Here is a 27,368-nt window from a genome sequence, read left to right as displayed (position 1 = left end):
TTAGCGGTCACTTTTCTTCAATTTCTCCTCCTTGGGCGTTTCGGGCCTAACTGAGTCCTCAGTCTGATCTGTGCCTGCCTGCCTGTGGTATTGGTCAGGACTATCTCGAGCTTCTTTCTTTACTCTAACAAAATTGAAATAAATATTACAAGTTAAACCTGGGTTTAGTAAAAAAAACATGAAAAAATGTATTTTACTAACAAAGAAAAAAAGAACGATGCATTTATTGTACAGATCAATTGGGTTGGGATGTTTGTACAATTTAAATTGTCATTTGACAATTGTGGTAAAGTTTAAAATAAAGTCATAAACAAAGAAAACTAGCACAAGAGAACCACAATTTAGATATAACACAAAGGAGAAACTAGAGCTCCATTCTTCAACCTGATCAAACCACATGAAAGAAAAAGAAGAATTATGTAAATAGAAAATGTGAGGAAGTTTGCTTTCCTTTAGCGCCAACTAGAACTGACAAGTTCAAGAAGTGACAGGTTCAAGAAGTGACAGACCTATAACCCTATAACTCCAATTAAAAGCAAATATTAAGAAAAAAAACTCAGATCAAAACTGTATGAAATATTTTGAATATGACAAAATTAATTTAAAAAATTTTAAAAACAAGTATATAATACCAACAAACATAGATAGAATGGAAGAATGATGCAGTACCTAGAGCAGGTAGAAGCAGTAGTCTGTGAAATAAAAGTCACTTGATGTCAGTTTACCAGTGTAGATTCTCTTTTTTCTCTGCTGCTCTCTTCTCTCTTTCACTTTCTGTAGCTCTCTTCTCTTCTCTTGAACTGAGTTCAGGTTTGACATCTTTGGAGCGTCCTGTTCAACATAAGACAAATATCACAAATGAATAAAAAAGATCAGAAGAATCATTGATCCTAAAAATATTTGACAAGTTTAAGCCTGCCTTAAAATCTACATCTCTCTCAATCACTGATCCTAAAAACGTTCGACAGGTTTTAAACAAATTTAAGCCTGCCTTACCATCAACATCTCTCTTAGTACTGATTCCTGATGAGCTGTCTGACTGCCACTGCTGTTGTGTCTGATTTTGTGCTTCTGTATTGTTGGTTTTCTTTGGCTTAGGGAAGAAATATGTTTCATTACTTTCACACCGGGTAGATAAAAAATGTATTTTAAATAGTCCATTCATTGGTCTATGTATATAGTAAAACTGTAGAAAGCATTGTTATATTTTTTAAAATAAAATTAATGTTGTGAATGTGCATACAGTTTGACAACAGACTCACTTCTTTTATATGGAATTACGTTTCTTGTACCCAAGTTGGTTTCTTGCTCATTAACTGTCCAGCATACCTAGCATAGCATTACATAAACATTTGTGAAGGTAGGCAAATATACATATACAAAGGCATTTATAAAATTAGACTTAACTATCAGGCAACTCATGTCTAGTTTTAGCTATAATAGATTGTTCTTTCTTACAATATAACTAATGCATAAATATCTGGTCTTTTATCCTTCTCCTCTTTACTAAGTTTATCCACTCGTCTTTCTATGGCCATTCCAATCTGAGTCATTCTTGGAAAGTTAGGCAAAATCTGAGAGAAAACAAAATGTTATGTCACACAACTATATGTAAAGTAGAACAGCTGATAGGTTATTTACAAGACAATGTAAGGCAATTGAATAAAGAAATGACCAATGTTGGGATTGTTAAAACAGATACAAAGTTAGGGATAATACTGTGTAGTGAATATTGGTAACTCAGTATGCTCACAATGATGTGAACATGGTCATCATTTTTTAAAAAATACCAGCAGATAATTAGTGAGAACTAAATGAAAACAGTTCACCAGATCAAACTGTCTCCAGTACAAGATCTGAAAGGAGAAACCAATTAGATACTCAGTACAAGATCTGACAGGAGAAACCAATTAGATACTCAGTACAAGATCTGACAGGAGAAGACAATTTGATACTGGGCCACAAAGGGACATCTTTTCTGTATCAAACAAAACTTGATTCAGCCCATACAGTAACAGTTGCTTTGACATACAAGCAAATAATGACTGAAAGAGAAGTTCAAGTCCAACAATTTTTTTGTTTCACCTGAAGCAGCATTTACCTTCAAAAACTATTAGCTGCTGAAATTGTGTCTTTATTTTCTTTTACAGACTTATGCAAGCAGGTATTTTCTTGTCTGAAAATAAAACTAGCCTGACCTTGTTGAAGACTAGTCTTTAAGACTATTGAATGAATCTTTCATTCTAGACACATCTACAAAACTATTAAATTGGGTTCAATTCTAATAGTTAGCTTCTCAATTTTTGATGACATCCTATCATCACCATCAACAATTACCTATAATAATCATTTGATACAAAAATAATCTCAGAATCTTCATTATCTGAAAGCAAGAACTTATCAAGAATTTACTTTGGTCAAAACAATCAAAGAATTTCTCATCTGACTGTAGTTCTTGGACTCCAAACATGTGATCACAGACTAAAGAAAGAAAAAGGTAACAGTTAGCCTATTTAACCAGTCTAACTAGAAAAGCCAATGCAAATCCATGTTTTGGGCACCCTAGATTCTGGATCTAGCACAGGGGTTGTACTAAAGGTATAAGAGATGGAGGCACTGAGCTCTGTCTGACACAGGCTTTGTCTGCTCTGGTTTTATACTGTTGATGCACAAAATATTTTTTAAAATTTATAGATATATATTTTAAAAAAAAGGGGGGGGGGGCAATTCTGTATTATTAAACATGATGAATAATGTCTGCTTATACATTGAGCAATTTCTATAAGCTTTTTGAAATCTGTTTTTTTTTCTATGGAGGATCCTTACTATATAAAGAAAAATAAGAAAAAACAGGTGTGAGAAGACCCATTGGCAGCCACATACTCCTATCAAGGTTAGTATAGGGGGGGGGGGTAAAGAGTTAATCATACTCCTCACATTAGTAATGCTCTTATAGCTACCCCACCAGATCTGACTGTTTAACAAAAGAAGGGAAGGGTATCAGTCCCCAAAAGTCCACACTCTAACCCTAAACCTAAACGCAAAGACATTTGATTTTAAAGTCTTCACCTTAGTTAGCCTAAAATGCCATTTATGACAAACATGTCTGTAATCAACATAATCAAGTCTGTTCATTTTGTTATTCACATCAGTTCCTTTACGGAAGACTGTTAGAAAACCTGGAAAGTTGAAGCACTCCTGAAAGTAAAAAAAAAAGTATAAAGTGAATAACTGGCCTAGAAAAATGTTAGCACATCTTAGCATGTCTTATCAGAGAGAAAGATTGTTCACCTTTTCATAGATAGCTGGACTGCTGTGCCACCTCATGACAGTCTCTAAAGCACTGCACAGAAATCTGCCATAATGTCAAGCCTCATTATCAGTACAGCTAGTCAAAAACAATTTACAAAAAGTTTCAGGCTCTATAGAAATCTAAAATTAGAAAAAAAATTCAATCTGGATTGAACAGGTTTTTTTTTTTGCATGATTACCCGACATCTACATATCTTAAAACAACAGTATGGGGTGGAGTTTATGTATTTAAAATACTGGTGCAAACATATATAAATATATTGTAATTTGAATGAATTCCAACTACAAATATTGTAGATAGAACGTGCCCAATACTTACCCTATCATAAGTAATAAGAGTGGAAAAATTGGGTGTTTTTAAATTATGAAGAACTTGTATAAAATGACCACAGTATATGGCATCACTGGCAGTGAAACAACAGTGTGGAAACAAGCAATACTGAAGTAGATTGGTGGTCATCTCAGACTTGAGAGTCCCTGGGAAACCAGAGTTAGAACAAGATCAGATATGGGTACAAACGTATCAATGTATGTATATGTGTGTGTGCATGTGTGAGTACCTGTGGGAAACCAAGAATGTTTCTCCTCTTCTAGTCTCTCCATCACTCTCTGGACATGCTCCACCTGCCTCCTAGCTTCATCTTTCAATCTGTCAGTTAAGATCTTGCATCTTTCTTGCTCTTTACGTTTCTTGCTGACAGGCTGCGAGAATTGAATATCATAACCAGGTTGTTATTGATTTCTGAAGAAACTATTATACAGAATCAAATCCCAGGCCATCATATAGAATACATTGACTACAAAAAGATCGGTCCAAAAATACTTGCATTGGATTGGGCAATTACATCAACATGTTTTCTATAAACCATAGATGTCTAAATAGATCACAATTCTTTTTTTTTATTATTTAAATCATAGTTGTGGCTTTGCTATTCAACATACAATTATACAGAAGACAAGCAATCAAGGACAGACTAAACAAGGTGACTGAGAGATGATAAAGTGCTTGACTTTCAAACAAGGACAGACTAAACAAGGTGACTGAGAGATAAAGTGCTTGACTTTCAAACAAGGACAGGCTAAACAAGGTGACTGAGAGATAAAGTGCTTGACTTTCAAACAAGGACAGACTAAACAAGGTGACTGAGAGATAAAGTGCTTGACTTTCAAACAAGGACAAACTAAACAAGGTGACAGAGATAAAGTGCTTGACTTTCAAACAAGGACAAATGGAAACAAGGTGACAGAGATAAAGTGCTTGACTTTCAAACAAGGACAGACTAAACAAGGTGACTGAGAGAAAAAGTGCTTGACTTTCAAACAAGAACAGACTAAACAAGGTGACAGAGATAAAGTGCTTGACTTTCAAACAAGGACAGACTAAACAAGGTGACTGAGAGATAAAGTGTTTGACTTTCAAACAAGGACAGACTAAACAAGGTGACTGAGAGATAAAGTGCTTGACTTTCAAACAAGGACAGACTAAACAAGGTGACTGAGAGATAAAGTGCTTGACTTTCAAACAAATACAGGCTAAACAAGGTGACTGAGAGATAAAGTGCTTGACTTTCAAACAAGGACAGGCTAAACAAGGTGACTGAGAGATAAAGTGCTTGACTTTCAAACAAGGACAAACGGAAACAAGGTGACAGAGATAAAGTGCTTGACTTTCAAACAAGGACAGACTAAACAAGGTGACTGAGAGATAAAGTGCTTGACTTTCAAACAAGAACAGACTAAACAAGGTGACAGAGATAAAGTGCTTGACTTTCAAACAAGGACAGACTAAACAAGGTGACTGAGAGATAAAGTGCTTGACTTTCAAACAAGGACAGACTAAACAAGGTGACTGAGAGATAAAGTGCTTGACTTTCAAACAAGGACAGACTAAACAAGATGACTGAGAGATAAAGTGCTTGACTTTCAAACAAGGACAGGCTAAACAAGGTGACTGAGAGATAAAGTGCTTGACTTTCAAACAAGGACAAACTAAACAAGGTGACAGAGATAAAGTGCTTGACTTTCAAACAAGGACAGGCTAAACAAGGTGACTGAGAGAAAAAGTGCTTGACTTTCAAACAAGAACAGACTAAACAAGGTGACAGAGATAAAGTGCTTGACTTTCAAACAAGGACAGACTAAACAAGGTGACTGAGAGATAAAGTGTTTGACTTTCAAACAAGGACAGACTAAACAAGGTGACTGAGAGATAAAGTGCTTGACTTTCAAACAAGGACAGACTAAACAAGGTGACTGAGAGATAAAGTGCTTGACTTTCAAACAAGGACAGACTAAACAAGGTGACTGAGAGATAAAGTGCTTGACTTTCAAACAAGGACAGACTAAACAAGGTGACTGAGAGATAAAGTGCTTGACTTTCAAACAAGGACAGACTAAACAAGGTGACTGAGAGATAAAGTGCTTGACTTTCAAACAAGGACAGACTAAACAAGATGACTGAGAGATAAAGTGCTTGACTTTCAAACAAGGACAGGCTAAACAAGGTGACTGAGAGATAAAGTGCTTGACTTTCAAACAAGGACAAACTAAACAAGGTGACAGAGATAAAGTGCTTGACTTTCAAACAAGGACAGGCTAAACAAGGTGACTGAGAGAAAAAGTGCTTGACTTTCAAACAAGAACAGACTAAACAAGGTGACAGAGATAAAGTGCTTGACTTTCAAACAAGGACAGACTAAACAAGGTGACTGAGAGATAAAGTGTTTGACTTTCAAACAAGGACAGACTAAACAAGGTGACTGAGAGATAAAGTGCTTGACTTTCAAACAAGGACAGACTAAACAAGGTGACTGAGAGATAAAGTGCTTGACTTTCAAACAAGGACAGGCTAAACAAAGTGACTGAGAGATAAAGTGCTTGACTTTCAAACAAGGACAGACTAAACAAGGTGACTGAGAGATAAAGTGCTTGACTTTCAAACAAGGACAAACGAAAAACAAGGTGACAGAGATAAAGTGCTTGACTTTCAAACAAGGACAGACTAAACAAGGTGACTGAGAGATAAAGTGCTTGACTTTCAAACAAGAACAGACTAAACAAGGTGACAGATGTAATGACACAAGATGCGTAGAAGTTGATGTGAATCGGGTTTTTCCTAAGTAATGTGACGAGTAAGAACAGAGTAGGATAATGAACAAGAAGAATAACGGACAAGACGCCTAAGAGGACGACGCTAGGCTAGCGACGACAGAGGACTGTGCCCTTTTTATTGTTTATTAAATTGTTGAAGTTATCAGCCTGCGTTATTAAGTATATTCTTGATTCATTCTGTTGTTGTGTCATATGGACTCGCATGCACCAGTAACATATATATACTCATCAACAAAATAGACCATCAACAGATGTGGCGACCCACGACGGCCAGGGCGTCATTTTGATCTACAATCTAGTTAACTTCATGTTCTGGATATAGCTATCTACAATTCTACACTTGGCGAAGTACACTGGAGAAGTACTGGATTAACATTCGTTTATTTCTACTAGATCTACCCTACGTCTGTGCTAATTATCTGGACTGCAGCTGGATTTTGGCATCTTTGTTCCAGTGGATCTAGACTTTCTATTAGAGAAAATTCGAAACCGTTACCAGCGTCTAGCTTTGTCAGCCATGTTGGATATTTTTAGATTGAACTTGGATCTATATTGACTAGATCTATATCTATTGTGTCTGAATCCAGAACTATTTCGTCCGTTGAAGTGATTTAGGGCAGTCCGTCGTCAGTATACCTCTACCTATATACCTCAAGAGTGAAGATACCTCATTTTGTCAGGTTTATCTGTTTATTGTGAGTACGGAAAGTCATCTGAGTCTACATATCTAGTATCTACAAGCTGACCGTTGGATCGAGTCACCTTGTCAGGTTTGTTTTTCAAGCTATTAATTGACTGTTGCAGTGTTGCTGAGCTTGCAATCTAATCTACACACGAGTGATGGTATACCCTACTACCACACTGCGTGACCATCTATTCAACTTGTAAAGTTGACTAATTTATATTCATCAAAAGAGAGAGTTGGACTTTGTCATTTTTTTTACCTCTCTGGAGACAGCACCACCAGCTTGTCTCAGTATTGACTTATGTTCATGACCTGAAGACAGAAGCCAGCACCAACAGATCATCAAGTGGAACCGGAACCTTGGAACCCTACCAGAGGACTTTATCTGAGAACCGTACCATACTGTGGCAGCACCAGGAGAGATTGGCCTAACTCAGTACTGCCTGTCGAGTAGCCTGTGGGAGCACACCTTGCCTTGCCTAAGACTAAGACAGTGGGGAACTTGTGTGGAACTGACCGTTGTAGCTCCGTGGACTGAACAAAGGGGATCTAACTAAAGATAAGTTTATTTTTTCTCTCCATTATTATTAAATTAAGTCTATTAGGGACAGTAGATCTTTGTTAAGAGCAGGTTGCCTGATAAGGGCGTCATTATAGGACACATTAGAAAGTGGACCTGCTCCATTTAATAAAGTCTCGATGATTGTTTAGATTGTCTTGTTTTGTTCGTATCCACGTACATTTTATTTTTTTTAGAAGTCAGTTGAAGTCATCTTTATTTGTCTCTTTCAGTGTATACTTCCTCTAAAAAGTCTCATCTCATTAGAATAGATTTATTTTTTTTTGTGTCTTATTACGTTTATTTTACACTATTCTTATTATATATTAGTAATTTTATCTTAAGTAGATAAGGTAAGCCACGTTTAATCTAGATTATAAATTCTAGATTGTTTCCAGGTATTAACTAAATTGTTATACCTATGAGAGCCTTAGATCTATTTTATCCTGAAGACAACTGAGTCTAAGGAGTAATTATTTATATATAGATCTTTTGTCCCGATTAATCGGTTGACATTATTTTATAGATGTGTTTAAACACAGTCTAATTGGTCAGAATAAAATTTTTTGTCAGTATCACTGGATTGTGATTTACTGTTGGAGGTATAATATTGATTTATCTATTTGAAGTTGTATTGAAGTTGTATTGAATCTAGACTAGTGACTAGAATAGTCCTAGGGGTATTTATTGGCAAGAAGTAAGTCCATTGAATTAAGTATTGAGGTATTGATAAAAGTATATAATATGATATTTGTTTATGTGGTCTAAAGTAAGTCCACTGAATTAAGGTGATATAAAATTTTGAGTTGTATTCAAGTATTGTGGCTGTGAGTAAGTCCACTGAGGTAATATTTGTTGATATAACACTGAGCAAAGGTATTTAAATATATATATATTACAAGAAGTATTTGAAAGTGAGTTTTTGTGAAAACTAAATTGGGATATTTAGGCCAATAGGGAGGCCATATCAAAACTATATTGAGACATTGTTTAAAATAAAATAAGCATAATGGCAACAGCTCCAAACTTTGATTATATGGAGACTTTTCGCCAGCAAATTATTGCTGAGGCTAAACAATTAGAACTTAAAGGGAAGGACCTAACTAGCTATGTACAGCAAATGGTGACAATAGAGAGAGATAGAATTGATCAGATAAGGGAGAAAGAAAAAGATAGGGAAGCACAATTAATAAAAGAAGAAGCAGATAGGAAATTACAATATGATCTTGAGAAATTGAGAATTGAAGCTGAACAAAATAAACAAAAAGTTAATAGCAATAATACTAATGATAGATCTAATACTAATACTACCAGTGCCCCAGACAATCACATTGAAACCAATAATAGTAATAATCATACAAACAACACTAATATTTCAAGTGATAACAACCATTGGTTGAGGAAAAAACTACAACCCTTTCAGGAGGCTAGAGATTGCATTTCAGATTACCTAAAGAGATATGAAATTAAAATGGTTAATTGTAATATAAGGGAGGAAGAGTGGTCTCAAATTTTGTTAGACTTTGTACAAGGGCAAGCTCTTACAATTTGTCAAAACCATAATCATACTGTACAAAATAGCTACCAAGTTTTAAAAAAGGAATTGCTGAATGCATATGGACACAATGCCAGCACATTCAGAAAAAAATATTTTGAAAACACACCTTCCAATCAGATAGAACCACAAACCACTATAAATTTGGAAAAAGACTATTTTAATAAATGGCTGGGATTTGAGAAGATTGACAGTACCTTTGAGGGATTAAAAAATTTTATATTACTTGATAATTTTGTAGCCAAGTGTGACCCTCAATTACAATCATTTATCAAAGAAAGGAATCCCAAAGTTTTGGATGATGTTACTGAGATAATAAGAACATATAAAAATGCCTATCCCAACAACCTTTTTTCATGTAAAGATAAAAAGAATATTGATCTAGTGGGATATACACAGGAAAACAATGAAAGAAGTAGAAATAGAAGTAGGGATAGCCAACATTTTAGATATAGCAATAGTAGAGATAGGTCAAACAACAGGGATGTTACATGTTATAGATGTGGGAAAAAAGGACATATGGCTATGAGATGCAGGGGAACACAAAACAGGTCAAACAGTAGGAATAATTATAATAGATCAAGTAGTACACATAATTACAATAGGACAGATAGTAGAAATAATTACAGAGCAGACAGTAGGAATAGGTACAGCAATTACAACAACAATTACAATAATAACACATACAATAGGAGTAAAAGCAGGGAATATAAAAATAGAGATTCTGACAGAGTGTTTTTTGTTAGGGAAAATAAAAACAATTTTGCTTTCTACCCAGCTTTTATTAACAATGTTCCAATAAAGGCAATCCGAGATAGTGGCTGTAACACACTCGTGGTTCGGGCTGATCTCATTGAGGCGCAATATTATAGGGGATATACAAGGAAAGTGGAGTTGGCAGATGGCAGTATAAAGGAATTTAAAGTATTTAAAGTGTTTATTGAGACACCTTTTTACACTGGCCATTGTGAGGGAGTAGCCATGCCTAACATGAGACATGATATGTTAATTGGAAACTTAACAGGTTTGAAGGAATGTTCAAGACAGGAAATTGAAGCATGGGAAAAGAAATATGAAAGGTTACAGCAGAATAGGAATACTGAAACAGATAATTACATTAGTAATATGGTAATAACCAGATCTAAGAACAAGCCAAAACAAGAAACTCAGGAACTTATTGATATGAATGATGAAATAGTTAATGGTGAAGAAGATAAAGAGAAAGAGGTTGAAATACAAGGTCAAAAACAAGACGAAACGCAAGCAGAAAAACAGAAAGATGGAACTGAAGAAATGAAAACAGAAAAATTGAAAGGAATAAACAAATTGGCTCAAGAACAAAAACAAGATAACATCATTGGGAAAACATATGACAGAATTAGTGACAGGAGAAATAATAACCCAATGGAGAAATATGTCATAGAAGAAGGAATACTATTTAGGAAAACAAAAATAAATGATAGAGAAATAAAACAATTAGTCTTACCACAAAAGTATTGGAAGGATGTCATGATTTTGTCACATGACAGTAATTTAAGTGGACATAGAGGTATAAAGAAATGTTTTAGAAATTTAGCAACTCAAGTATTTTGGCCTAAAATGAAAGGAACCATATCAAAATACATAAGATCATGTGATATGTGTCAAAGAAGGGGACTTAAGGGTAAATTAGGTAAAGCTCCATTACAGTCAATGGATGAACCAAATAAACCATTTCAAAAAATAGCAATAGACATCATAGGACCTTTAACTAAAACAGAACATAATAATAAGTACATATTGACAATAGTAGACATGTTCAGTAGATATCCTGAAGCAGTGGTATTATCCAATATAGACACAGAAAATATTATTAATGCTTTAGATCAAAAGTTCATAGTCAGACATGGGATACCAAAAACATTACTATCAGACAATGCTTCTATGTTTACATCTGAGTTATTTAAAAGATGGATATTAAAATATGGTATAGAACACATTAAATCATCGCCATTCCACCCGGAAGCCAACGGGCTTTGTGAACGCCTTAACGGTGTTATAAAAAGATCCTTAGCTAAAATTGTAGAAAATAATCAGAAAAACTGGGATCAATATATTAATTTTGTTCTATTTTCTATTAGAAATAATATTCATGAGGCAACTCAATTTTCACCATATGAGTTAGTACATGGAAGGAAACCTAGGGATGAAATACAAATTTTTAAAGAAAGTTTGATCTTAAATAAAATAGAAAAGGAAAATGACAATGAAACAGCTTTAGATTTAAAACAAATATGGGCGGAAGCTTTTGAGAATAACATGAAATATAAAGAAACAGTACATGAGAACTTAAATGAAAAAAGAAAATTAAGAACATTGGAGGTAGGAGACAAGGTATTACTTTTGGTAATTGACTTAAAAAACAAATTAGGAAAACAGTGGAAGGGTCCATTTGTTGTTACAAATAAAACAAGTGAAGTAAACTATAAGATTAATATGAATGGAAAAATAAAAACATATCATATAAATAATTTGAAGTTATACAATGAGAGAAATGAAAATCAATTTCAAAATTTGGATACAGAAGTAAACAATGAAAATCAAACTCAAAAGTTAGATACAGAAACTGTGGAAAATGAAAATCAAGTAGATGAATGTTTAATTGTTTTAATCAATGAGGAAACTAATGAAAATGATATTAAAAATATTCCTATACTAGAAACTAAAGATAATCAAACATGGGAAAAACTGAATTTAGAAAATTTATCTCCAGAAAAAACAAAAGACATAATAAATGTAATCAATGATTTTAAAGAAATTTTTTCCAGTTTGCCAGGAAAAACAAATATCATAAAGCATGACATAAAGTTAACTAGTGACAAACCTATTTTCATGAAGCCTTATAGGATTCCATTACACTTACAGGGAAAAGTTAAAGATGAAATAGACAACTTATTAAAACTAGGAATAATAGAACCATCCAATTCAGCTTATGCTTCACCAATAGTTATAGCAAAGAAAAAGAATGGGGATATAAGGTTATGCATAGATTATAGACAGTTAAATAAGATAACTGAATTTGATCCTTACCCTATGCCTAACATTGATGACATATTACACAAATTGTCCAATGCTAAAGTATTTACAAAATTGGATCTGACAAAAGGATATTGGCAAATTCCTTTAACCAATAGAGCTAAACCTTATACTGCATTTATCACTCCTTATGGAATATTCCAATGGAACTTTATGAGCTTTGGGCTTATAAATGCTCCAGCTACCTTTAATAGGATGATGATGTCAGTTATAGGTCATAGAAAAAATGTAATCTGTTACTTAGATGATATATGCATTTTTCATGAGGATTGGAAAGAACATTTAAAAGGAATTAGGGAGATTTTTGAGTTAATTAAACAAAATGGTCTAACAGTTCAAGCAGAAAAGGTAGAGATAGGCTTAGAAGAAATCACATTTTTAGGACATAGAGTTAAAAATAATACTATCAGTCCCATTGAAGATAATGTAAAGAAGATATTAGAAATAGAAATACCAACAACACAAAAACAGATTAAATCAATACTAGGGATGATAAACTATTATAGAAAATACATACCAAATTTAGCAGAGTTAGTTAATCCATTAAACCAGTTATTAAAGAAAGGACAGCCTAGAAAAGTGACTTGTAATAGAAAGTGTGTAGAAGCTATAGAGAAAGTTAAGCATATTTTTTCTACAAATTTAATATTGAGATTACCAGATGTTTCTAAAATATTCTATGTCACTACTGATGCTTCTGGTAGTGCTATAGGAGGTTGTTTGATGCAACAGTATGATAAATTACACCCAATAATTTATGTAAGTAGGAAATTATCTGATACTGAGAAGAGATACAGTGTCATAGAGAAGGAGGCTTTAGCTGTTGTTTGGGTTGTAACTAAGTTGGAAAGCTATTTACTGGGAAACAAATTCATATTGTTATCTGATCACAGGCCTCTTAAGTTTATGCAAGAAAAAAGTATTAAAAATGGTAGATTATACAGGTGGTTTCTAATTTTACAAGAATATAATTTTCAATTGGAGGCTATTAGGGGAGAAATTAATATTGTAGCTGACATGTTGTCAAGAGTTACAGTGAGATAAACTGTTGTAAATAATGATTATTCATTTTGATTTGTTTATGCATGTATATATATGTATATGTTCTAGTCAATGGGTATGAATAAGTTGTTTATATATGGACTATATATATTTTATTTCCTTTAAAGGAAGATAACTCAGTAAAATATAAATTGGGAATTTTATTAAATCAAGGGAGATAATTATAAAATTTCAATAATTGAAGTCAAAGGTGTAAATTAAAGTAAGTATGATCATCTACAGTCATTATTTTTTTTATATAATCATTATCATCCATTAGTAAAAGGCTAGGTCAGTTTGGAAATGGTAAGTGGAGAGAAAATATACTTATTGGTACCCAACAAAAAAGTTAAGTAGAATAATTTGGAAAGCTGTTTTGACACAAATATTACATTTTGTCTGACAGGTAAGGTTTGGTGTGATGTGAGGCGACCAGCCATGAACATATAGCCAATGACAGTATTTACTCTGAAAAACTCTGATTTATGCCTATGGAGTCAGCAAAGGCATCTTCGTATGTGGACTATATACATGTGTATTTACTCTGAAAAACTGTTTTATGTCTGTGGAATCGACAAAGGCATCGTCGTATGGGGACTGTATACATGTCTTGATGGACTTAGTACTATTAGTTGGTGAAACTATTACACTGTATTATACTATTTCATCGTCAATGACATGAGTGATGATTAGAACACTGTATACCGGATATTTTCTTACCAATAACTGTATTGGAACTGTACATATTGTTTTCTTGGTGTCAACATTCAACTACAGTGTGAACTTTGTGACATAGGAACATGGACAATTTTACCAGGAACTGATGAAGATGGGAAACATGATGATGTCCATCAAGATCAAGATATATGTTTGTTTTGTCTTTCCCCAAAATTTTGGCCATATATATTGTACAGACATGACAGTAGGGATAGTGTTTTAGACTGAAAAAAAAAAAAATTGACAAAATTTTTTTTTTGATAAAGGGGGGAGGAAATATGTAATGACACAAGATGCGTAGAAGTTGATGTGAATCGGGTTTTTCCTAAGTAATGTGACGAGTAAGAACAGAGTAGGATAATGAACAAGAAGAATAACGGACAAGACGCCTAAGAGGACGACGCTAGGCTAGCGACGACAGAGGACTGTGCCCTTTTTATTGTTTATTAAATTGTTGAAGTTATCAGCCTGCGTTATTAAGTATATTCTTGATTCATTCTGTTGTTGTGTCATATGGACTCGCATGCACCAGTAACATATATATACTCATCAACAAAATAGACCATCAACACAGAGATAAAGTGCTTGACTTTCAAACAAGGACAGACTAAACAAGGTGACTGAGAGATAAGGTGCTTGACTTTCAAACAAGGACAGACTAAACAAGGTGACTGAGAGATAAAGTGCTTGACTTTCAAACAAGGACAGACTAAACAAGGTGACTGAGAGATAAAGTGCTTGACTTTCAAACAAGGACAGACTAAACAAGGTGACTGAGAAAGTGTTTGACTTTCAAACAAGGACAGACTAAACAAGGTGACTGAGAGATAAAGTGCTTGACTTTCAAACAAGGACAGACTAAACAAGGTGACTGAGAGATAAAGTGCTTGACTTTCAAACAAGGACAGACTAAACAAGGTGACTGAGAGATAAAGTGCTTGACTTTCAAACAAGGACAGACTAAACAAGGTGACTGAGAGATAAAGTGCTTGACTTTCAAACAAGAACAGACTAAACAAGGTGATAGAGATAAAGTGCTTGACTTTCAAACAAGGACAGACTAAACAAGGTGACTGAGAGATAAGGTGCTTGACTTTCAAACAAGGACAGACTAAACAAGGTGACTGAGAGATAAGGTGCTTGACTTTCAAACAAGGACAGACTAAACAAGGTGACTGAGAGATAAAGTGCTTGACTTTCAAACAAGGACAGACTAAACAAGGTGACTGAGAGATAAAGTGCTTGACTTTCAAACAAGAACAGACTAAACAAGGTGACAGAGATAAAGTGCTTGACTTTCAAACAAGGACAGACTAAACAAGGTGACTGAGAGATAAAGTGCTTGACTTTCAAACAAGGACAGACTAAACAAGGTGACTGAGAGATAAAGTGCTTGACTTTCAAACAAGGACAGACTAAACAAGATGACTGAGAGATAAAGTGCTTGACTTTCAAACAAGGACAGGCTAAACAAGGTGACTGAGAGATAAAGTGCTTGACTTTCAAACAAGGACAGACTAAACAAGGTGACTGAGAGATAAAGTGCTTGACTTTCAAACAAGGACAAACTAAACAAGGTGACAGAGATAAAGTGCTTGACTTTCAAACAAGGACAGGCTAAACAAGGTGACTGAGAGAAAAAGTGCTTGACTTTCAAACAAGAACAGACTAAACAAGGTGACAGAGATAAAGTGCTTGACTTTCAAACAAGGACAGACTAAACAAGGTGACTGAGAGATAAAGTGTTTGACTTTCAAACAAGGACAGACTAAACAAGGTGACTGAGAGATAAAGTGCTTGACTTTCAAACAAGGACAGACTAAACAAGGTGACTGAGAGATAAAGTGCTTGACTTTCAAACAAGGACAGGCTAAACAAGGTGACTGAGAGATAAAGTGCTTGACTTTCAAACAAGGACAGGCTAAACAAGGTGACTGAGAGATAAAGTGCTTGACTTTCAAACAAGGACAAACGGAAACAAGGTGACAGAGATAAAGTGCTTGACTTTCAAACAAGGACAGACTAAACAAGGTGACTGAGAGATAAAGTGCTTGACTTTCAAACAAGAACAGACTAAACAAGGTGACAGAGATAAAGTGCTTGACTTTCAAACAAGGACAGACTAAACAAGGTGACTGAGAGATAAAGTGCTTGACTTTCAAACAAGGACAGACTAAACAAGGTGACTGAGAGATAAAGTGCTTGACTTTCAAACAAGGACAGACTAAACAAGATGACTGAGAGATAAAGTGCTTGACTTTCAAACAAGGACAGGCTAAACAAGGTGACTGAGAGATAAAGTGCTTGACTTTCAAACAAGGACAGACTAAACAAGGTGACTGAGAGATAAAGTGCTTGACTTTCAAACAAGGACAAACTAAACAAGGTGACAGAGATAAAGTGCTTGACTTTCAAACAAGGACAGGCTAAACAAGGTGACAGAGATAAAGTGCTTGACTTTCAAACAAGGACAGACTAAACAAGGTGACTGAGAGATAAGGTGCTTGACTTTCAAACAAGGACAGACTAAACAAGGTGACTGAGAGATAAAGTGCTTGACTTTCAAACAAGGACAGGCTAAACAAGGTGACTGAGAGATAAAGTGCTTGACTTTCAAACAAGGACAGGCTAAACAAGGTGACTGAGAGATAAAGTGCTTGACTTTCAAACAAGGACAAACGGAAACAAGGTGACAGAGATAAAGTGCTTGACTTTCAAACAAGGACAGACTAAACAAGGTGACTGAGAGATAAAGTGCTTGACTTTCAAACAAGAACAGACTAAACAAGGTGACAGAGATAAAGTGCTTGACTTTCAAACAAGGACAGACTAAACAAGGTGACTGAGAGATAAGGTGCTTGACTTTCAAACAAGGACAGACTAAACAAGGTGACTGAGAGATAAGGTGCTTGACTTTCAAACAAGGACAGACTAAACAAGGTGACTGAGAGATAAAGTGCTTGACTTTCAAACAAGGACAGACTAAACAAGGTGACTGAGAGATAAAGTGCTTGACTTTCAAACAAGGACAAACTAAACAAGGTGACAGAGATAAAGTGCTTGACTTTCAAACAAGGACAGGCTAAACAAGGTGACTGAGAGAAAAAGTGCTTGACTTTCAAACAAGAACAGACTAAACAAGGTGACAGAGATAAAGTGCTTGACTTTCAAACAAGGACAGACTAAACAAGGTGACTGAGAGATAAAGTGTTTGACTTTCAAACAAGGACAGACTAAACAAGGTGACTGAGAGATAAAGTGCTTGACTTTCAAACAAGGACAGACTAAACAAGGTGACTGAGAGATAAAGTGCTTGACTTTCAAACAAGGACAGGTTAAACAAGGTGACTGAGAGATAAAGTGCTTGACTTTCAAACAAGGACAGACTAAACAAGGTGACTGAGAGATAAGGTGCTTGACTTTCAAACAAGGACAGACTAAACAAGGTGACTGAGAGATAAGGTGCTTGACTTTCAAACAAGGACAGACTAAACAAGGTGACTGAGAGATAAAGTGCTTGACTTTCAAACAAGGACAGACTAAACAAGGTGACTGAGAGATAAAGTGCTTGACTTTCAAACAAGGACAAACTAAACAAGGTGACAGAGATAAAGTGCTTGACTTTCAAACAAGGACAGGCTAAACAAGGTGACTGAGAGAAAAAGTGCTTGACTTTCAAACAAGAACAGACTAAACAAGGTGACAGAGATAAAGTGCTTGACTTTCAAACAAGGACAGACTAAACAAGGTGACTGAGAGATAAAGTGTTTGACTTTCAAACAAGGACAGACTAAACAAGGTGACTGAGAGATAAAGTGCTTGACTTTCAAACAAGGACAGACTAAACAAGGTGACTGAGAGATAAAGTGCTTGACTTTCAAACAAGGACAGGCTAAACAAGGTGACTGAGAGATAAAGTGCTTGACTTTCAAACAAGGACAGGCTAAACAAGGTGACTGAGAGATAAAGTGCTTGACTTTCAAACAAGGACAAACGGAAACAAGGTGACAGAGATAAAGTGCTTGACTTTCAAACAAGGACAGACTAAACAAGGTGACTGAGAGATAAAGTGCTTGACTTTCAAACAAGAACAGACTAAACAAGGTGACAGAGATAAAGTGCTTGACTTTCAAACAAGGACAGACTAAACAAGGTGACTGAGAGATAAAGTGCTTGACTTTCAAACAAGGACAGACTAAACAAGGTGACTGAGAGATAAAGTGCTTGACTTTCAAACAAGGACAGACTAAACAAGATGACTGAGAGATAAAGTGCTTGACTTTCAAACAAGGACAGGCTAAACAAGGTGACTGAGAGATAAAGTGCTTGACTTTCAAACAAGGACAGACTAAACAAGGTGACTGAGAGATAAAGTGCTTGACTTTCAAACAAGGACAAACTAAACAAGGTGACAGAGATAAAGTGCTTGACTTTCAAACAAGGACAGGCTAAACAAGGTGACAGAGATAAAGTGCTTGACTTTCAAACAAGGACAGACTAAACAAGGTGACTGAGAGATAAAGTGCTTGACTTTCAAACAAGAACAGACTAAACAAGGTGACAGAGATAAAGTGCTTGACTTTCAAACAAGGACAGACTAAACAAGGTGACTGAGAGATAAAGTGTTTGACTTTCAAACAAGGACAGACTAAACAAGGTGACTGAGAGATAAGGTGCTTGACTTTCAAAGAAGGACAGACTAAACAAGGTGACTGAGAGATAAAGTGCTTGACTTTCAAACAAGGACAGGCTAAACAAGGTGACTGAGAGATAAAGTGCTTGACTTTCAAACAAGGACAGGCTAAACAAGGTGACTGAGAGATAAAGTGCTTGACTTTCAAACAAGGACAAACGGAAACAAGGTGACAGAGATAAAGTGCTTGACTTTCAAACAAGGACAGACTAAACAAGGTGACTGAGAGATAAAGTGCTTGACTTTCAAACAAGAACAGACTAAACAAGGTGACAGAGATAAAGTGCTTGACTTTCAAACAAGGACAGACTAAACAAGGTGACTGAGAGATAAGGTGCTTGACTTTCAAACAAGGACAGACTAAACAAGGTGACTGAGAGATAAGGTGCTTGACTTTCAAACAAGGACAGACTAAACAAGGTGACTGAGAGATAAAGTGCTTGACTTTCAAACAAGGACAGACTAAACAAGGTGACTGAGAGATAAAGTGCTTGACTTTCAAACAAGGACAGACTAAACAAGGTGACTGAGAAAGTGTTTGACTTTCAAACAAGGACAGACTAAACAAGGTGACTGAGAGATAAAGTGCTTGACTTTCAAACAAGGACAGACTAAACAAGGTGACTGAGAGATAAAGTGCTTGACTTTCAAACAAGGACAGACTAAACAAGGTGACTGAGAGATAAAGTGCTTGACTTTCAAACAAGGACAGACTAAACAAGGTGACTGAGAGATAAAGTGCTTGACTTTCAAACAAGGACAGACTAAACAAGGTGACTGAGAGATAAAGTGCTTGACTTTCAAACAAGGACAGACTAAACAAGGTGACTGAGAGATAAAGTGCTTGACTTTCAAACAAGGACAGACTAAACAAGGTGACTGAGAAATAAAGTGCTTGACTTTCAAACAAGGAGTTCCTGTTTCAAATCTATGTGAATACTGGGATTTTTAATTTTGGGACTTGGTTGGTTGTTGTGCTGGCTGTGGGCCATAGAAACAGATAATAATTACATCATCTGCCCTTCAGATTGCAGTCTGAAAAGGGAACTTACTTATTTTTTAAACGAGGTGGCAATTAATTTAAATGTCTGGCTAACTTTTATTGGCTGCCAACACAAATGGTTAGAATGATAAAGGAATGATAATGTGAAATGTGTTTAATGTTCTTGAAGTATACAGAATTAATAACATTATATCACATCTAGTCTACATACCATGTCTTTGTTAGCTTCCACTGTACTGATTTGATTTTCCTGCAGAAGATCTGTTTCTCATAAGCACCTTTAGGAACATACAAGTCATACATGGACAGTGACCAGAAAGTGATGTAGAACTGTGGCCTGGAACAAGGAAACATTCATTGGGTTACACAAGGGAATCAATCATTCATTCTTGAATCAAGCTGGGCTGCTATGTAAGACTTACGTCAGGTCATCCCAAATTTTAGATGAAAACACTGGCTTGATGGCTTCAACCACTGGTCCCATAACCTCTTTGTAAGCATTAATGTAGCAAATGGTCTAGAATCAATGAGAGACACAAAAAAATGTTTTATGTAAAAAGAAAATGAGTAGAAAAAGACAAAAGATTGAACAATATACTAAAAGCTACCTTATGATTCTTTTTGTCCTTCAACTTTTTCAGTTCATCATATTTGACCTGTAATGAGATGTAGAGACTTGGGTTCACTCTCTTAAGTATTGCACAATAGTCAATAGTATATTAAACTTTTTTTTAAAACAAAAAGTGAAAGTTAAAGACTCCAGGGTAAATGATGATGCAGTGTGGCTTAGCACAATGACCTTGACTTCACCAGCTGTAGCTGCATACCCATCTAGAGTAAAAAACCATAATGCTTCATCAAGACCCAATCTGTGACTTTTGATTAAAAAGGCTCAACACTTTATCAATCAACTACCCTGCCAAACTTAAAAATGGAGTACTTAAGAATAATTATAAGAACAATTTAAAGATGAAAAGAATTATTTGCTTTTCAAAGAAAAAAATTAAGAAACATATTGTTATACTAAATCTGGGCAGACAATTCAATTTGAAGCTTACATTGATAGCATGTGCATAGAGAAGTTTGGAGAGAAAGAAGGCAGCTGAATGAGGGATATGGTAGGTTGATAACAAGACATCAATGGGAGGTAATCTCTTCACAAACTCTTCTGTACTGAGTTGCATGAAGAGGAAACTTTCTTGTCATATTTTCCACTGTCACTAACAACTAAGATGGGCTGTGAGGTTGAGTGGCATGAACTGCTTGGACATGTAACAAGGGGCATAAGTTTGAATCTCAATGTACATCAGGAAATTTTTATATTGACATGTGATCGAGTTGTGTTTGCTGAGCACCCAAATAAAAAAGAAGCACAAAAACTTTCTCCCAGACACCCTCTTTTTTTAAAATTCTTTTTACTTGGCTACAATGTCAAAATAATTACAAGTGCAGGAAAATATTAATAAGGAAGCATGGTCAAGAGGCTAAGTACGCTTGAACTTGGCCTGGCTACCTATGAAGGGGGCTCGAGGTTCAAAACCAGACTAAAGGCAGCAATGCTAGGATTACTATGACTCAACTTGCCTAACTGTCGACCAGAGGGTTTCACCATCTCTTTAGAAAAACGCCTACAGAAAAAAAAGGAGATTGTTTAAAAACATATCTACCCTAACTTTATGATTTATGAATTTTCGAATTAAGTATCTCAATTTAATTGAGAATTCTATTTATAAACACAAACTATAGGCAGTTCATGGCAGTGTTAGGATTAAATACAAGAGAAAGCAAGGGCAATAATTTTCTAAACATCTCAGGACACAAGTTTTAGACTTACTTCATGATGTATTTGGCTCTATCCAGACAATCTGCTCTTGTACTGATAAGTATTGGATACAAGAAAAAACTCTCATTTTTCCATGTCCCATAGAGATGATATCTGAATGGTAAAAGAAAGTTGTTGTTTTTTTTTGCTTTCATTAAGCCTCTAAGTGGGCAACACATTTTCTAGGTAGGGCAACAAGAAAAATGTTATTGCTAAAGGGAGGCACACACAAAAATCTAAAAGATGACGCCCACTTCGATAAAAACAAGTGTCCATGATCATAAGATAATTACAGATGTAGCAACATTAGCTCTCTCACCGTATCTCATATGGATAGAGTTTTAGTAGAGTCCACAATTCTTCAGCCATTGAAGAAGAAGGGAAAGAGATGGTAGCAGGACTTCTTCAAGAGCATTTAAAAACCCATAGTAAGCAATTTCATCCTCTGGACCAATGCCACCGGAGTGATGCTGAAATTGTCATTTAAAATTATGTTCACTCTGTTCTAAAATACACACTCAGGCTATAACTGTATTCAGTGTTAGCTTGGTTTAAAAAGTGTTGAAAAGTAATTTTTCATTTAATCTATTCATGATCTTTATATTTAAAAGTTTTTAATAACCCATTGTAACAGAATGTTGTACTATTCATTTCAGTTCTAAACATAATTTATTTTGTAATACCATTTTGTATATGGGAATTCTAATACTTTGTCTTAGATATAATAGAATTATGTGCTGGTGATTACTTAAGGGATATTAATTGAATATGATCTCGCTTCTAATTGTAATTCATTTAAATATTTATGAAAAAATAATTAGTTGAACAATATTTTTTTTAATTGCAAAATAAGATAATCATATTTACAAAAACATTAAAATTATATTTTCACCATCAAAATAGGATCTTGAGAAGCATATGGACCAGGTAATACAACATTGGCATGGCTAAGTGATAGAGCTGGTGATAGGTGTAGGCTAGAGGACAATCACAGGATTCTACTTTCTTAACTCTCCACTTGGCTAACACAGATGCTAACCCTATGTTCCTGAAAGACAAGAAATTAGGATAATAAAACTAGTTGTTTTTTTAAATTCTTATGAAAAAAAAAAGTCAGTAAAACATCATACTGATATTAGTTCTATTTAGAAATGTAAACTTACTTTTCATACAGAGGTTCTATCACTCTATTTACTAATGAGCAAAGGGCATAGGAGATGGATGGATGAACCAAAACAAAGTTTTCAGGCAGCCTGTCAATGATGGCCCTAGCATTCTCCCAGGCTCCTATTTCTAGCAAAGCTTCACACAGACCAAGTTTTTGAATGTTTTCTCTCTGAAAACAAAAAGATAGCCAAACTTACTTAAGTCATATTGTTAACCACTTCTTATTAATATATATTCTTTAATCTTTCAAAACAAAGAAACATGTTTTGTTATTCTAAAGCACAAACTTAACATTGTCATTAATTCTGCATGTGTTTTTAGTAAAGATGAAGTTGACCTTTCAGACTTTACAATCTATGGGGTGGATGATGTAAAGGTCATTTGTTGCCAGGTCCACTGTTAACAAGGGTGTCATGTGGCCAGCACAACAACCAACCACCTTTACTTTTCCCCAACTAATGTCAGGCAGAGCTGGATGGACTCAGAGGTGCTCTAAAGATTCTGAAATAAAAAATCTCACTCTTCATCAGGATTCAAACCCAGGAAGCCAAGAGCTTTATCACTCAGCCACCACATCTACTAAGTGTATTTAACCATTTTGTCACATCATTGTTTGATAGTTAGTGACATGTATTTTGTTGGGAAGCACGAAGTAAATGGTATATTCATGTTCACAATGTTTGACGTGGGAAACAAGCATTCACAGTTGAATTGTGGGCAAGAAATCTCGTTCTAGAATTTTAACCACATGGGTAGAGGCAGTGATCGCCATGTTCTTAAACTGTAAGGATGTCTAATGTAGTTGATTCAATAGTTTAATACCAGTTGTTTACTTAGAATATTTCATTGGATTTATGAAGCATCATATGTAATTCTTTATGGCTGGAATTGCCAGTGAACTGTTTTTTTATTTTATAGTAAATAAATCTTGTCAGCTAACCAAGGTCTTATTTGATGAATTTTAATAAGTGTTGTTCTGTATGAATTGGAGTGGACTTGTGTGACATCAAGTAGTACAAAATTCATCTTTACTTACACTACTATATACAATCAAATGTCACATAATAGCAGTGACACCATTGTTATACTACTAAGCTCAAATACAAACTGTCACCACCTCAAAGTTGGTGCCATAAGGGAGATACACTATTTTGATATTACCAGTTTAATTCACAATTCATGGTTTCTGAAGGTGAACACTTTTAACCTTAAGCTAAGTAGTTACTTGATAGCAGTCAGTAAGGGGCAGGCATTGAAGGTAGTCACTTGAGAAAGTTATTGCAAGCAGTCACTATAGAGTTATAAAGCAGTTGACATTTGTACGTTAATAAGTTATTACTATTTTTGTCAAGTATTTCTATAAAGGATTATTACTGATTATTCTTGGATTGTGTATCAAATTTCCTATGTAGTGTTGTTATATACATATACATTAAACATATTTGTGTCTGCTACATTAAGTGTTATTTCCTCATTTATGAGAGCTGTATAAATGTGCAAATATTCATCCTGATAATGTCTACAGTATATAACTCATTATAATATGAACCCACCCAACCACCATCTAAAATAACATGGTGACACAAACAAAACACAAAAATTAAAAGACATAGAAAGTAGACATAATGGCATACAATTTTGAAATGTTTATACTAATGAACTAATAGCTTTAACTACTGCTAGACCTTACCAAATCAATAATCCGTTGTTCTTCTTCTTTCTTTTCATCCTCTTTTTTATCAGCCAATATCACAGTACTCAGCTTTTTAGCATAGGCTTTGGCATCTGAGACTTCTTTGTTGTGAAATGGAATTATTTCAGAGTCTGCTGGTAATAACTGTCAAATTCACAACCATAATATTACCAGTACATCCAATACAGAAGAGCCAAATATAGCCCATAAACAGCGTAAAAACAAATTATGAAAATGTTTAGAATGACAACTACAAGCATTTGGAAACAGATTTCTTTAAGTAAAAAAAAAAAAAGAAATACAAGTTGAATGTTTTTGAAAGCTGTGTGGCATATTTTCATGCATTTTATACCCAGCATATAATTGTCAACTGCACAAATTACAAATTAAGTAGAAACAAAATAGTACAAACAACACCATTACATACCCCACATGTGCAAAGTGTGACTAAATTACCAGTAAATAAAGTACCATCATTGGTACTATTTGTTTTCTTGAGGTTTATAATGAGATGCTCATAAAGCTTTCCAATGTACACGTAAACAAAAACACAGAGCAAACTGTATAAAGGTATAAAGACACACCAGTATGTTGATAGGTTCCGTTATGCTTTGTTTATGAATAAAATAATTCTTGTTAACCCAGTACCTTTTTACACTGGCACAGCTGCCATTCATTTGTAAAAATTGTATAACCCACAATAACTATATGCGAGAAAATACAGTAGATGTACAAGTTCAGAGTATTTACCAAAATCAACTTACATAAGGATACAAGTCATCTAGATCTACCAGCTCATTCTTTAATAAAAGTGCTGCTTATGTGAATAATGATTTGGGAGTGCTCCAGTCAGCAGACTGAGAAATAGAACTATTTAAATGAAACAATGTCAGGATAAACAAAACACAAATATGTTGACATGTATCATGATGATAGCTTTAATTCTTCACATAAACTTTTATCCTAACAATGGCTCAGAAAGCAGAACAAAGAGTATTACCTCTCTGAAGTGAAATTTAAATCCTAGAATATGGCACAAAGTCAACTTGTCTATAATGTATGCGCGCAGGAATGGAACATAGAAGGGGCTCTCTTCAGGATGGCATTCAAAAGCTTCAAGGATAATGTCTAACTCGCAGTTAGGATCAAGATCAAAACAACCTAAAAAAATATAAAGAAAACAAAAGTTGATAATTAAGTTACTAATTTATGCCCTTTTGAATTTTAAAGTTGAAAATTAATTTGACTGGTTTTTATTACATCATAAAGATATAATGGACCAATGAGTTACCAATCAATGATTGAATATTCTGCAGCACTTGTTCCCAGGAAATCTTGAGATTGAAATCTGGATTTAATTCAGTGATTAATTTTGAGTAGCCTTCACTTTCTTCTCTTAACAAATTAAACTTCTGCTGCTTGTAACTGAAAAAAAAAAAATAATAATTATAACACAGTAGCTCATGCTTGTATAGAATTTCAAAAGTATTTGTAGGCTATGATTCACAACCTGTAAACAAAAATAATAGAAAGAAGAATAAAATTGGAACCAAATTAATTGCATAACATTTGGAAACCATTATTTTTAAACAGCTCTATTGCTAACTAGCACAGCACCTTTGCTAATCACCTCATCTTAATATTTTAATAATTGCTAATCACCTCATCTTAATATTTTAATAATTGCTAATCACCTCATCTTAATATTTTAATAATTCCTATTTACAACTGACTAAAGTTGTGTTCTGGTCTAAACATTTGAAGGTAAGGGATTTGGAGGGGTCAGGGTTGTATACCAGGTATGCCTTTAAGCAGGTTCTACTGTATTCCTAATTCCAATCAACAACTTACTAAAGTCGAGTTTTGGTCTTCACATATTTCTGATTAAATCCAACTTGAGAACTGACTAAACCAACCAACTCTAAGGAGTCTTGGTCTAATCTTTCTTTTAAAAGGCCATCAGCTATAATAGTGTTCTGAAATAGTACATAAAAATACTTTTTTAAAAATACAACACTACTATTAATTAAAATATTGTTTTCCTCATATACTGCTGTTTAAAAAAAAAACAAAAAAAAACATATTTATTAGATGAAAAGGCACACACTTTAAAAATCTATAATAAAATAAAACTAGCAGAGATTATTATCATGCCTGAAATAAAATGAAATGAAACAAAGACCAAAATGAATAAGGATTTAAACACACTTTTAAAAAAATAGAAACCAAATGCACCCATTTATCCGGTGACTGATTCTGATTCTGTCAAACAATGTTCTTTATGGATTTCTTCTGATAAAAACATTTTTTTCTAAGACAAATAGCTTACTCGTAATGCCCCAACTAGTGTAATAAATTTCTCTCAATTCATCAGAGCAAGCAGTTTCAACATCTGAAATGAAAACAAATCAATTAGTGTTAAATATATGTACAGAAGCCTTAATTTTAAATTTCCTTTACTTAGTGTTAGTGTGCTTTAAAAAAATAGAGGAGTCTTACCCACTATTCCCAGTACATCAGCAAGTGTAGATGGTAGCCATGGAAATGTTTCCTGAAATAAAAGACTTGGTGCAATATATGCCCAGATTGTTTTTTTTAAATATATAACATCTATCCTAGTTATAGTATATAACATCTATCCTAGTTATAACGATGATGAAGTTGTAGAATACCTTGAGTTCAGAAAATACAGATACTGCATTCTCAATCTTGAGTTGATTATGATTGACTGCATAACAAACTTCATAAAAAGCTCTTTTAATTGTTTTCTTTGGTAACTCTTTCATAGATATTTCATCATCTCCTAATAACTTGCACTGCTTTAGGCTAAAGATTGAAAAAAAAAATCATAACTCCCACAAAAAAAAAAAGTATTTTTTGTTATAAGATCAGAGACGATGCCATTAATTTACTTTGATAAACCTCACATTTTCAT

General features: G+C 34.4%; 1 pseudogene; it reads right to left on the bottom strand.

The window, feature by feature from the left end:
* On the bottom strand, positions 1-27,368 carry LOC129927861 (THO complex subunit 2-like; annotated as a pseudogene).

The sequence above is a fragment of the Biomphalaria glabrata genome, chromosome 8 (genome assembly GCF_947242115.1).
Source record: "Biomphalaria glabrata chromosome 8, xgBioGlab47.1, whole genome shotgun sequence".
In the NCBI taxonomy this organism is placed as follows: Eukaryota; Metazoa; Mollusca; class Gastropoda; family Planorbidae; genus Biomphalaria; species Biomphalaria glabrata.
Note: the sequence above shows the minus strand (reverse complement) of the source record. Positions and strands in the feature narration are given on the sequence as shown.